This window comes from Puma concolor, chromosome D3 (assembly GCF_028749965.1).
Source record: "Puma concolor isolate L17-30 chromosome D3, mPumCon1.1.hap2, whole genome shotgun sequence".
NCBI lineage: Eukaryota > Metazoa > Chordata > Mammalia > Carnivora > Felidae > Puma > Puma concolor.
This window is the reverse complement of record NC_141678.1, coordinates 75,367,646-75,381,836: the sequence shown is the minus strand read 5'-3', so window position 1 is coordinate 75,381,836 and position 14,191 is coordinate 75,367,646. Positions and strand designations below refer to the sequence as shown.

Below are 14,191 nucleotides of genomic sequence, written 5' to 3'. Positions count from 1 at the left end.
ATAATTATTTTTTTTTTTTCAACGTTTATTTATTTTTGGGACAGAGAGAGACAGAGCATGAACGGGGGAGGGGCAGAGAGAGAGGGAGACACAGAATTGGAAACAGGCTCCAGGCTCTGAGCCATCAGCCCAGAGCCCAACGCGGGGCTCGAACTCACGGACCGTGAGATCGTGACCTGGCTGAAGTCGGACACTTAACCGACTGTGCCACCCAGGCGCCCCAAAAATAATTCTTATAACTAACGAATGGTCCTAAAAGTGGACCTTCTTTCATGCACAAGAAGAGTGTTTGATTTGGTGTTTCCACTTCCCTGAGAGCTGAAGATATGAATATCAGCCGAAGAGAGCTTAAATACATAATAGAAACATACAGAAATGGAGGCATCAAAGGAAATTGATGGGTTAACCCTTGGAGCTACTCACGGGCCTGAAAACAGTGAAGTGATGTGCCTTTCGTTGCAGGGCCTGTCCCAGTACCCATAGCTCTTGGTTCATGTTCTCCATCCTTCCAAATTTTATCCTGCTGTCACCTCTCTGGGGCACCAATTTCTTAAGGAATCCAGTAGCCCAAATTAATCAAATACTAAAGCAAAAATTCACCCTCACCGCATGTCCAAGACATTACGTCAAAACTTTACAATACAGTAAAATATCAGCAACACATTCAAAAGTTACTTTACATTTCCGGGTGTCAACATATTCACTTATCAGTTGGCTTAAGCTGCTTTCTGTCTCCCCAGATTGAAACCTCTCCGTGGGCTCTTCCCTGGATGAGACACAAGATGTCTCCGAATTTTTCAGCTTCTCTGAATTATCATAAAGAGAATCGTGACAGTTTTACGGGCCTATAGGAGCAGGGTGTGTAGTAGATTGGGTAAATGGGTACTGGCTGCATGGTATAGCCTGGGAGATTCTCTTCAAAAATAAATTCTTGATGTCAGCCTAATTATCATTTGTGTTCTCTTCATGGAAATCATCACAAGACTTTTAGTAGCAGTAGTACTTTACCATTTCTTGAGTGCTTTTTTATATATTATTTTATTCCATCTTCACAAGTTGCTCCATAAATAGGTATAATTATCCACATTTTACAGATGAAAAACTCCATCTGAGAGAAGTTAAGTCATTTGCTAAAAGAGAAGAAAAAAATCTGGTTATCTGAATGTGTGAAAGTTGGGTTTTATTATTATATACAGCTTTACAAAATAGTCTCTTAAAAATATCCTTGACTTTTAAAAATGGGCTCCTTTGCCATTTATGTACCTGCACTAATTTACTTGCATTTCTTTTATTCAGATTCCATTTCAGTTAGCTTAACTCTTTTCAGTGCTCGAGTCCCTATCCAGGTAGAAAATGAAGTATTTATGGGTTGGCAGTCAAGGTTTTTGCTCAGTGGTAGTAATCTATCAAAACATCCCTTTGTAAGGATCTCTGTGGTGATGGAGCTCTTGTGTGCCTTGGCAATGGTGATGATTACAGGAGTCTACACATGTGGTATAAGGCCTGGAACTAAATACACACACACACACACACACACACACACACACACACACACATTAGTACATGGAAGACCAGGGACATCCAAATAAGACTGGCAGATTGTATCAGTGCTCATTTCCTGTTTGTTGTATTCAACTACTGTTATGCAGTGTTACCATTGAGGGAAACTAAGTAAAAGGTATATAGGATCTCTCCGTAACATTTCTTACAACTGTATGTTAATCTATGATCATCCCCAAATTAAACTACAATTTGCAAAACCACAGTTAAAATACAATTAGGGATGCCTGGGTGGCTCAGTCGGTTAAACGTCAGACTTTGGCTCAGGTCATGATCCTGTGGTTTGTGGGTTTGAGCCCCGCGTCAGGCTCTGTGCTGACAGCTCAGAGCCTGGAGCCTGCTTCGGATTCTGTGTCTCCCTCTCTCTCTGCCCCTGCCCCGCTCATGCTCTGTCTCTCTCCTCAAAAATAAATAAACGTTTAAAAAAAAGTAATACAAAAATAAAATACAATTAAACTATTTTTTAAAAAGCCCTTCCTGGCTAGTTGATACTGAATTGTTCACACAATCCTTTTGGACTTTGGACCCAGAAAAATATAATGAGTATTTCAATGTTTCTTGTGCTCTGACTTTGAGCTATTGCATCCATGGCATGTAGCTGGGGGTGGTGGAAAGGTTACTCGGTGCAGGTACTTGGATGCTAACTGAACCTTTCTATTCTTTAGCAATGTGGTTTTGAGCAAGTCATTTTCTGCTTGGAGCCTGTTTTCTCCTTTATAAAATACTATGATGTGATTAGCATAGAGATGGTGCTTAGTACACAGTAGGGCACCTCCTTTCCCTTTCCACCAGCCTTCCAACTTTACCTCACTCACTGTGTCCATGGTAGATATTTCTGTTACTTCCCTTCAAAAACATTTTTGATTTATCTTTTTCGAAAACAAATTTTGTATTACGGAAAAATTGAAGCATATGCAAGAAAGAATATTTTAATGATTCCTCAACAATTATCAGCTCAGGGCCAATCTGGTTTTCTCTATACCTCCACCTGCTTCCTTTTCCAGCATCATATCCCAGCCCCACTCCCACCCCCTAATCACTTTGAAGCAAATCTCCAACATCATAGCATTTCATCTGTAAATATTTTAGAATGTGTTTCTGAAAGAAACAAGCACAAAAACGTCATCACAACACTATTACCATATCTGAAATATTAACAATTCCTTAATATCATCAAATATTCAGTGTTCAAATTTCCCTGATGTCTCATGATTTTTTAAAATAGATTTTTCAGATCGTTACTGAATGAGATCACGGCAGATATTTCTAATGTGTGTTTTTTTATTTCCTGCTGATCCAGCAGTGGCTTCGGAATCTCTCTCAACCCAGCATTCCAAACCAGACTCACTCCACGGGTCAAAGTTGCCATGCAGGGGAAGTGAAAACCAATCTGCTTTCCCCGGACTAGAGTTCTGTTAAGTTCACTGAAGCCAATGGTTTCTAGCTGATTTTTAAGTCACCATTGAGTATCTGTTAAAAAGCTAAGTGGTTTTTTCCCCCTCCTATAATTAATCTTTCATTTAAAAAAAAAAAAAACATGAAGATTTCATAAAAATATAATATCGACATTTTATATAATTCTATACGTTTTATTTAAAATATATTTTGAAAACAAAGGTCATATTTGAAATGTGGGCTTCTACAAAACTCGTTAGGATGAGGGTAGTTGGGGTCCAGCCGACCTGGGTTTAAATCAAAGCTACAGGACTTAAAACATGTCTTGATTCTCTTGAGCTTTAACTACTTCATCTATTTATCATATAGAGATGAAAGAAGACGCCTCTCAAAGGACTGTGTGAAGATCAAATGAACTAATTTAAGTAATTGATAATAATTATAAGCAATTAATAATAATGAAAAATAATTGGCCTCATAACCAACAAGGAGTTCGTATTTATAGATTATATTTACTATTTTATTTACTCTGTTAATTTGGAACACTGCCATGACACTTTTTTTTTGGAATCCAGATCACTAATACTGGGAATCTCCACTTGTCTGCAGGTCTGACTTCTGGAAACCTCAATTATTCCAAACACAGCCATTGTCCCGAAAATTAGGAGGTAGGGGGAGGGGGAAGAAGTTGACCTGCAAGGAAACAAGTTTTCCAAGATTAAAAATGGAGTTCCCTTTACCTTGAGAACTGCCAGGGCTGCCGATCAGAGAGAGGCCCCAGAAGCTTTAAGAAAGAATGGCGTCCTGGGGCCACTCAGAGGACATTTGTCCTGGGGACAAATGGGGTTCCTACGTCCTCTGAGGGCATCTCTATGTTACAGAAGAACCAGGAAATGATGTTCCTAGGATAACCCAAGAGGATATTAATAACATTCAAAAACACTGAAGAAGAAGCAAATTGTCTATTACTTTTAAAACTAGAGGGCAAGCTGTAAGGTACTTCTTCGCTTAGGATAAAACCACACACACAAGGGAGTGGCACTTGTCATTTAGATAACTCTGTTTCAGAATGCTTCCCAAGCCTTTCTGCATATTCCACCCCCGGCCCCCGCCCCCCCACCCCCCCCACTTTCAGGCACTTTGCCAGCAGCAGGATCCACGCTACACAGAATTTGGTACTCTCAGAGGGTCTGAAAAGGTAAGGTTTGGGCCCACATTCTGAGCTTCGGTCTTTGTGCCCTATTAAGAGCACTGTCTTCTTTAAAGGTGGCCACTCAGCGTCTTCTGTAGTTTTCCATTTCCAAAATCCTCCGGGGTAGAATCGAATGGAGTCATGCTTGGCCCATTGGCAGAGCAAAGTTATGAAAGAAAGAAAAGAACACTGAGCCAGGAGAGGGCAGGAAATTCTTCTAGCGCCAAGAACACGTCTTAGTCACATAAGCCGCAAACTGAGTCTGGGCAAATGGGTCTCACTGCGCCTGAGTGGAGTGGAACAGAGAAGAGATGGAGTTTGGTGAAGTTAAGACCAAACCCCTTCTTGGACCTGAAATTGCACAGGAATCTTGAAAACAGATTGTGTTTGGAAAGCAGGGTATCTAAGCCAAGAGCTGCCTGAACCGGCCCAGGCCAGGGAGCCAGCCAATCTGTACAGGATTTTTTCCCTCCCCTCTAATGATGTTGTTTGGGACTCTGGACTGACATAAGGCCCGGTGGGTGGCGATGAGAGGTGGAGGACGGACGGGAGAGCTTTGGGATTTGTCACATCAAAGTGAGAAAGAACGAAACGTGGCCACCAAAGGTAATGAGTGAACAGAGGACAGTAACATTTCCAGAAGGCATAGACTGGTCATTTCCCCGGATGTAAGGGTGGGCGAGTATGTTCAGAATTACCAGGGAAGCTTAGGCAATCGCAGGGCTGAAGACCGCTGGTGAAGACCTTTTACATCTCTGCCAGCCAACGGGATGATTTGTCATTTTGAAATTGCAGACCCTGTGACCCCGCCTCCTCTACTTTCCCGCAAAGTTTTCCCAGGCTTACTGGTTATGCCTAAAGCTTAAACTGCCAGAGAGTAAAAAAACGAGAGGAGGAAATACCAACCAAAAAGAGCATCTCCTTTCCCTTTGATTCTTCCTTCTGTTTCAAACCTCTTCACTTCCACAATGGGTCTCCAATTAATCCGTTCTCAATTGTTCTCTGAATTGCTCAAATCTTTCCTTAACTGTGAAGTACCAACTTGTTCCTTCCCTGGAAATCTGAGAAAGTTTTCTTATGCTAGACTAACCTGTGTATCTTTTACGAGAGGTGTTTGTTTTCCCTTCATAAACTAAACAAAATAAACCGAACAACCACAGCACAAAATGATTAGAATAGAAAGTCTGAAAATTATTCTTAAGTTAGTAGCCAGGCAGCAGATAAGGAGGAATTTCCTAAGGGAAAACAATCCAGAGGGCATACACTGTTGTTTTATAAACCAGATGGTGTCTTTTGGGGCCAAGAAGGTCCAATTTACTCTGCTGTAGCTGAACTTATTACGAAGTGTTATTAGTGACCCAAAGAAAGAAAGAAAGAAAGAAAGAAAAAAAGAAAAAAATGGGAACGGAAAAAGAAGAAAAAAGTGGATGTGATTTCAAGGGCGCTTATGATGATTAGGATAGTGGGAGTAACTGAAAATGAAAGAATCCAGAGCAACATCTACCCACCTAACATGCCTTGATGCCCCCTCCCTTCCAGCCGGGAATGCCTTCCCCCCTCACATTTTCCTGCTGCTTCTCCCACCCACCACGCAGTGCAGGATGACAAAGCCTTTTTCAGATGTGGAATGTGGCTGACCAGGGTTGGAGAATTGGCTCCTCTGCTGACTAATCTCTTTCCCTGGTGCTTGTTGCCTCCTCTGTAAAATGGGACTAAGAAGGACTCCCTGAATGGGTAATTATAATTGTTAAATTGGAACACAGTAAGTGAGTAAATAACAGTAGCCATTATTATATATAGCAACAATCATGTACAGACAGATTATTTAGCACCTAATACCAACTCAGGAGTGACGTTCAAAATATTTAATACAAGTCAGGGCGTGGGCCCCATCCCATCAGAGCAAACCGTGACTTCGTCCCTGAACAGAGGCCCCTGGTGTGCCCAGCGATAGCTCCTCAGTTGCTAGATTGCAGCACCAGGGGGTGGGGGGGTCCTGAGGGAAGATTTGAAGTGAAGATCTCAGTGGAGTTCTTATACTACTCAAAGGAGAGGTACTGGAATGTTTTTATTGCAAATACCTCTGTAACAATGAAAATAGATAAAATATTAATCCTGCCTATAATGGCTTGTACTACCACTTTTTATGTTATCTGCACATGATTTATATTCTCAAAGAGATCACAAGCTAACAATCAAATATGAAATTAATCTTGTGCTTCTCACTCTCCAAATAATAGAATCAACTATCAGAGGTGGTCAGGAAACATTTACCGATCAATTGTTAAATAGAAGACACTATTATATATTCCATGCAGCACTCATGTTTTCACAAGTTTTTAAAAGGGATTTATGGTGGCTTAATACACATGACAATGAATGCCTTGGAATCACATTAGGTCAAGGGTAACAACACAAGATCCCAGTAATAAGATGTGGTGAACCAAGCCATGGTTGGTCTACAACAGAGTCCAGAGCTGGGGGACAACCAAAGCAAAAAGGGAAGCTGATTTAGTGCCCAGATTCAACTATGTAATAAAAGGAAACACACAGTGCACAAATATTTCCCTCTAAGAGGAAATTGTTGTCCTGGTAATTATGTGGGCATTGTCTTTGAGAGCTGGCCTTTCTCTTCCTTTCCATCTTATCACTCCATGGCCTTCCACCCTTCGGGGTCTTTGCAGAGTTGGTCCCCGTGCCTGGAATTCTCTCTCTCCTCATTTTCTTCCCCCATCACACAGCTCAAATTCATTCTGTCTTTGACACCTGTTCCCATCAGCCTGGCTCTGCGATACTCTCATCACATCTACACACTAGTCCACCCATACCCATTACGCTCATTGTAGGTCAGCACCTAATTCAGGAAATTTATTCCTTTTGCTTTCTATCCCTAATCTATACATGGATTCTCTTTCTCTTTTGTGATGGAAAGTCATGTAAAGGGTCTGTTGGGTTGTGATTTGGCTTCTCACCAAGGAGAAAGTAGCCTTTTGGATTTCTCTTCTTTGTAACACATACTGCTTCTCCAGGAGGGCATTGGCTTACCCTTAAGTGAATTAGAAAATGTTGCCCAGAGGTAATAACCAACTTAGAGACCTTAGGGCTGCATGGTTCCGTGTCCTCCTTTCTTTCAGGCAGACAGCACTCCCTGCCAGGGCACATGGCTAAAGGAGTGTAGCACAGCAGAGTCTTTGTGCGCTGCAAAAACTTCGCATCCCTAGATAAAGCTCCAAGTTCCAGATTCCTGGGGGCAAATCCTCAGCCTAGGCTCACGATGGGAAGTGATACACACAAAGCCATCCTTAGTTCCTCCAGGAGAAATCTGTCTCATTCCTTTGAGCTTAGATAACTTTCTATTAGACATGCAACTTCATAATGTGAATCTTCACTTGCATGTCTGACTCCCAGGATAATGAGATCTGAGTCATCTGTATATTGCTAGCCTTTCATTTACCGATCACTGCTCCAAAAATTTCTTTTAGATGAATCAGTGAAAGAATATACAGCAAAAAGTTTTCATGGATCCCCACCATTTTCCTGACGAGTTCCATGTTACTGACAACAGTCACAAGAACTGCAGTTATGGGTTAAAGTGTTTCTGTTCACCAGGCAAAATGTTAGATCAGGAGACTCCAGATAGATTTTTTTTTTGGGGGGGGGGGTACAAGCTGGAGTTAAGCCTAGACAGAATATCCAGCCAAGTGTTGGGTCAAATTTTGTTAAAAGGGAGATAATGTCTACTAGCAAGTTAATTAGAAATAAATCATTGTGCGAGGTTGGGGTATCCCTCCTAGGGAAGGATTTAAAAAACTCTGGGTTAACTTTTCTTCCTCTTCTTGTGACTTATACCATGTCTCCAATGGTCTCCAAAACAGTGGTGCTACAAGGCCAGAGAAATTGCTCACACAGGGCCACACTTTGAACAAGAGTTGTGCCCAAGTCTGCAGATGCCATCTGCCCCAGTAGCTAGATCAAGGCCCATTCCCTTACATATCTGAATGTATATCTATTAAAAAAGTATTTCTTCCCTTGAGAGTAAGTTCTCTGGATAACTTTTCTAGGCTTTATCAACCAAAAGAAAATCAGTCTTGAAGACTGCCTAGATGAGGTACATTTCAATTTATTACCTTTTCACAAGCTTCTCCCAGAAGATAGCCAGACTTCAGTGTTTTGAACCACAGAAGCCATTCATTACATGTTCAGAGAGGTCTTCCCTCTAGTTTAGTCCTCCTGGTCTACCAGTTTCTCCAATCCAATTTTTTAAACAGACTAAGAGAATGCATATTTAGTGGGAAAATTCTCATTTGAAATCTTTACTTCCTCATACTTGGGAGTGGCAAATAGAGAAGAGATAATAATTAAATAAGAATAAACAGTAACCACCATAGAAAAACTTTCATTTGAAGTGAAAGTAAAGTTGGTCCTAAACATTTCTCAATGACCAAAATCGTGTCTGGTGCATAGCATGAAATACATATGGGCAAGGGTAAACTTGATGGGCTACAACTGAACAGTATTGAACTGTGATTATCAAATGATACGACCCAATGGCTAGCTTTAGAAAAGTAGCCTATAAAAATTAAGTTCTCCCTTATAGGTCTTATGACGAATATGCATTAGTAAATCTCTACCTCACTTCAACATTTCTGAGCCTTGTGATTCCTAGGTTAAAGAGATTCCAAGTCCAGATTAGCCTTCTGATGAATTTGCAGGCTTTTTATTAGTAGAATTATACAAAACGAGAAACCATAGTAATTGATAATGAAATCTACACTTGAGTTCCTATTGGGCACTTGTCCCTGTTTAACTCTGAAATACAGGTTTGAGTATCCACTTGTTTATGGAAGGCTAATTCAGAGAATTGAGGGCTAAATCTTAATTTTAATCTCTATAATCTTAAACATGAAACCTGTGCTCTTTCCTCCATATTTGCACCAACCAGACAAATGTCTCCTTTGAATGAGTCAAATTAAGAATGAAAGTCATAAGGTTAGAGTTTTAGATGTTTTAGACACCATCCTACTGATATTGAACTAAAATCACGGTCATCAGCTCACCCTTACATCTACCAAAGCTACAACCAACACAACAACATCAAGAAAATCTGACACCTTAAAATGCTAAATGAAAGGAAATTAGGCTCTTAAAACACAGATCTCTTTTGAACAAATAGTGTTAAAGCTCATATGGAAGGTTATCAAATTAGAATATTTTCCTTTAATTCTTTATCCTGACTCATCCAAGAAAAAGCTTTTTTAATGGAGTCTCTTCCACGGAGTCCTCAGAATCAAAACAAAATGAAATTATCTACCTTTTAAGTTTAAAAATGAACGGTTCTATGGCTGCTGATTACCCAATACCACTTGAACAGAACAGGTCTAGACAGTCATGAGTCACCAATTGTCTCATGAAGGCAGAAGTTGATAAAGAACCTGCTGACTGTAAAGAGAATTGGCTTCTACAACTGGTGAGCATAGAATCCGATGTGGCTAGATCAGCAGGAGAGGGATTTTTATGGCATCACACTGTAGGCCCTGAAGACAGAACTATGAAATCAGGAGGGTGTCAGCTGGCAAAGTTTATAGATATAAAGTACCCGTGGGTTACTCATATTCAGATGTTGCTTAATGGAGAAGTTTGATGAAAAGAATTTATAAGATTTAGTAAGTTAGTTTTATTTATTTTTTTTAATTTTTTGGTGTTTTTTTTTTTATTTATTTTTGAGACAGAGAGAGACAGAGCATGAGCAGGGGAGGGGCAGAGAGAGAGGGAGACACAGAATCTGAAGCAGGCTCCAGGCTCTGAGCTGTCAGCACAGAGCCCCACGCAGGGCTCGAACTCACAGGCCATGAGATTGTAACCTGAGCTGAAGTCAGACGCTTAACCGACTGAGCCACCCAGGCTCCCCAAGTAAGTTAGTTTTAAGCAAGAATGAGTCCAGGTTTCCTACCATGGACAATTGGATGGGTAGTGCCATCAACCCTAGATGATAGGGCATTCGTTAATGGTGAAATCAGTAAAATAAAATAAATTGAAAGCTTACCCTTTATAACAAATAAAAAAAAATTAGGCATATACAGTAAAAACATGGAAACATATTATTAAAGTGTCTATCTAAATCAGAAATAACTAAGATAATTGAACCATGAGCAGATTCATGTGAGTTTTAATGCCAGGGGTATTTCTTTAGGATAATAAAAGCAAAACTTCTTATCCTTCAGCAGATGCCATGCTGACCCATTGCAATTTTTATGATTTCTTGTGCAAAGCAGACCAATCGGCATGCCTCCAGCAATGGGTTACTGCTACTCCTAGGAAACCACATTTGTAACTCTTAGAAGTACCCCTAACATCACCTCAGGTTGCAATTTAAAGATAAAACCTTTTGTAATTCATTATATCCTTTGGCATTCCCTTGTTAGGTTGCTTGTTTGCTGGATATATATTTTAGAATTTTGTCAAGGAACGTATCTATGACCTTAATCATTTAAAACCGTAAGTGCCGTAAGTACTGGAGTTGGAAGAACCATAAGTGTTCTTTGAACTTCTGTGTGTCTAGCACCGAAGGACATTAATCTTTGTACCCTCAAAATATTTATTTTCAGTGCCACATATTTTAACATTGATCATTTGCTCTTCTTAAAGTGTTATTTGTTAGGTTTCTCTTGGTGAAACCCTAAGCTTTATCAGCATCCCCTTTCTGTCTCTTGTATTCCTTAGGGCAAAGAATGAGACAAGCAAGTTGTGAAATTGGTACCATCTACAGCTTAACACTGTTTAGAGACATGGGAAAGATTTTCAGCAGTGTGTTTCAGAAACAGTCATCAAAGGAAGAAAAAGAGAAAAGAGGGAAGCATAAAGGTATAAGAAGTTGCCAACTGAAGCATGAATACTGAAGAGCAGGGGAAAAAAGTATCCAAATGTTTATTTTCAGGGTCATATATCATAATATTAAGAGGGAAAAGTATAATTCTGAAAGGAATTTAGTAAAAGGGAGCTTTTAAAAAGGACATTAAACTGCTGATGAAAAGGAGTTTGTAAGAAAGTCTTGGGTACCAATCATTACTTCTAAAATAAGAGAAAGAAGCTTGTATATTTGTATTGCAAAAATGTTTATGGTAAAAATGTCCCCAGGAAACTTCATAAATCGGAAATGGGTGAAGTATGACTTGTGTGCTTTTATGCTTTTTAAAATGTGTAGATTTAAAGCAATATTGGTTTTAAACAAGACAGTTGCCCTAGGCAATTCTTGAGACTGTGCCTCTATCGCAAATATCAAGTAGTAGATAAAAGCAATTATGGGGGAAATCATGCGTCTTATATTAATAGAGCATAAACCTTTAGGGCAAGTCTTTGTAGAGTCAGAGTATGTAGTCATTGCCTTGTCCCACTGTGGTTTAGAAGGAGTCAAAAGGCTTCATCTACCCCCAAACATCTCCCTTACTGAATTGAAATCAACACCCTTGAGGACCACTCTTTTTAATCAAAATATATTTAGAGAGTTCCTGCTAGAATGTACATCTGCTAACCAGGAAGGAAGTACAACAATACAAAATTACCTGTTATTGCATTAACTTGATCCAATAAAAACTTTAGTTAGCCTGGAACTCTGGGTGCAGAATCCAGAGAGTCTAGCACCAGGATAAAGCTATTTTACAGAGAAAGGGTTTTTACAGAGTTACAGACCTGAGGGAGCCGCTCAAGAGGAAAAAGCTTGGATCCTATACCTCAGATGAAGCTTCATTAGGGACATAGAACATCTGAGGAAAGAGCCCAACAGAAGGATGTGGGGTGATAAATACACATTTTGTGTTTTTAATAATCTTCTCCAGAGGTGTCCCTGCTAGACTTTCTGGAACCTTATTCTAAGCCTTTTCACCATAAAACAAGTTTTGGAATAATTTGTCTGTCTTGGTCCTCATCCAAATGTACCCTACTATTGTAATATCGTGCAGACTTTGAAGTCACTGGACATTTCCTTGTATGTAAGTAATCTGAACCATCTCTGAGATCTGGCATTCAGGTGGACCTAAGTTCACCTACCATCAACCTCCTCTCCTCCCCATCCCCTACACATTCACACAAAAAGGAATAATGAAAGACCAATAACTAAAAAGATATGGTCATTCATTGGCCAAATAGCTAACTGGCCTCATTGGACCCACAGAAGAACAGCTTTATAAAGGAATGCCAAGATATGGTCTAACCGGGAACCTACATTCCAAATTAGAAATGATGATAGGGAACAAAATATGGGCTTTTCCATGCTGGTGACTTCAGTAAGGGCTGCTAGTACATGGTCCACTTCCTCAAGAAGTCAGAGAACTGTTTTGCTGCTTGAGTCTGCCTTGAATAGCCTTATCCCTTTCCTCTCATCAGTGAAAAAAATATCCATCTTGGTATGTGCCATGGAGCACTGTATTTGAGGAAGAGTGCTGTGACCTTCCAAAGACAAATTTGGCAGGCAACAAACTTGGGGGATGGGAACGTCTGTTCACTGTTGGTAACCCAGACTGGCCAGGAGTTTTGTGGGCTCTCCAGTCCTCCCTGACTCTCACTTCCAGCAGATGGGAGCGACTACGGCAATTCAAGGCTTGTGACGAACCTTTCATTGAAATATTTAAGCAAGAATGAAATTGATGCAGTCTGAACTTTGACCATTATTTATTACTTTAGTGTGATTTAGTAAAGATTTTTCTAGTATAATAACTGCAACACAGACATCCTTAATTCGATTTAACATTTTCTCTTTAGGGACTGCTAATTCTGACATTGTTCCTTAGTAACCAGCCAAGTTCACTGGTAGCAACATGGTTACCTGGAGTAGAATCCCTGGAGGAAGAGGACAAGATAATCACAAACGTCTGTGAGAGCAACACTTTCTTGGCTATGTCTTGATTGGGGGGGAATTGATATCATTTCATCAATGTTGAAGCAAACGTAAGTGCAAATCAATCCCCAACTCCCTGTCAACATGTAACACTTTTTATTCATCCCAGTGGATTATTTAGAAAAATGGAGACATACAGTTTCATTTCAGGTAGCTTACCAAAAACAAAAAATTGGGTGTCTTTTGAGGGCCTGCTATGGAATGAAACTTGTTAGAAGTGAATCTATTTATTTTATTTAACTTTGTTGGAAGCTCCATAATCCCATTGTGACAGCTCCTAACTCTTAGGAGAGATACTAAGCAGGCAAGAAGGCTGTGGGCTTTTAATCTGATTTATTCTCCTCTCTTCCCTTCTGTTGTCGAATTCTATTTGTATTTCAGAGATTGAGTTCTCAGTTCAAGTACGTTCTTGTTAATAAAATAGACGTGGGTCTATCCCTGCACATATTCCTCGCACATAAAAAAACAGGCTGCCTACTAAATACCATTTTTCTTTCTTCTTGGCATTCCCTCAGCAAAGGACAGTTCACAGCAGGGTGAAATGCTGCAGTAAAGGTCAGCGGAAATGGAAAGAGGTCAAGGGGATAGCTCCTTTGAACTTATTGGTTAGTTTAAATTGACCAGAACTGCAGCAAACAACTCCATCATTCATCTTAAGGGGTAACAAATAGCATGATTTGCTTAAAAGAAATACCAACACCTGTCAAAATGTCTCCCTTTTTCTGGCTGAAGAGTGAAGGTTTGGAGGAGGTATGTGAACCTTCTCCAGTGTAGCAGATCTGATCCATTTTTTGTTGTTGTTTTGTTTTCTTTAAAAGGAAACTTTCCCAGGCCTAACCTGATAGGGTGATGGGACTACTCATGTACATCGGTTTCACCCCCTGACGCCGTGTGTCACAGAACAAACTGGGCCTTCCCCTCACTCATTTTTAAATTTCCTCCTTTGCATTGTCACTGGCTTTTTGCAATTGCATTTAGGCATAGCAAAAAAAAAAAAAAAAAGAAGTAAAGAAAAGATCATTCTTTCTCCTACCTTGGTATAAAGATGAGCCAGCCAATCATTCATGGAGTACCCTGCTCACATCTGATGGTACAATTTCAGAGGTTGATAATTTACTTTTGATGCTAATTAATTACAAGTAATCATAAAAACA

At 40.0% G+C, this 14,191-nt stretch overlaps 1 long non-coding RNA gene across 1 annotated transcript in view; it reads right to left on the bottom strand.

The window, feature by feature from the left end:
* Window positions 1-228: 228 nt before the first annotated feature.
* The window catches only part of LOC147575636 (uncharacterized), a 464,128-nt gene continuing 450,165 nt past the window's right edge, over window positions 229-14,191 (bottom strand). Inside the window, exon 6 of the long non-coding RNA XR_015242581.1 lies at window positions 229-1,130. This is a non-coding gene — a long non-coding RNA (uncharacterized LOC147575636). The remainder of the gene's footprint in view (window positions 1,131-14,191) is intronic.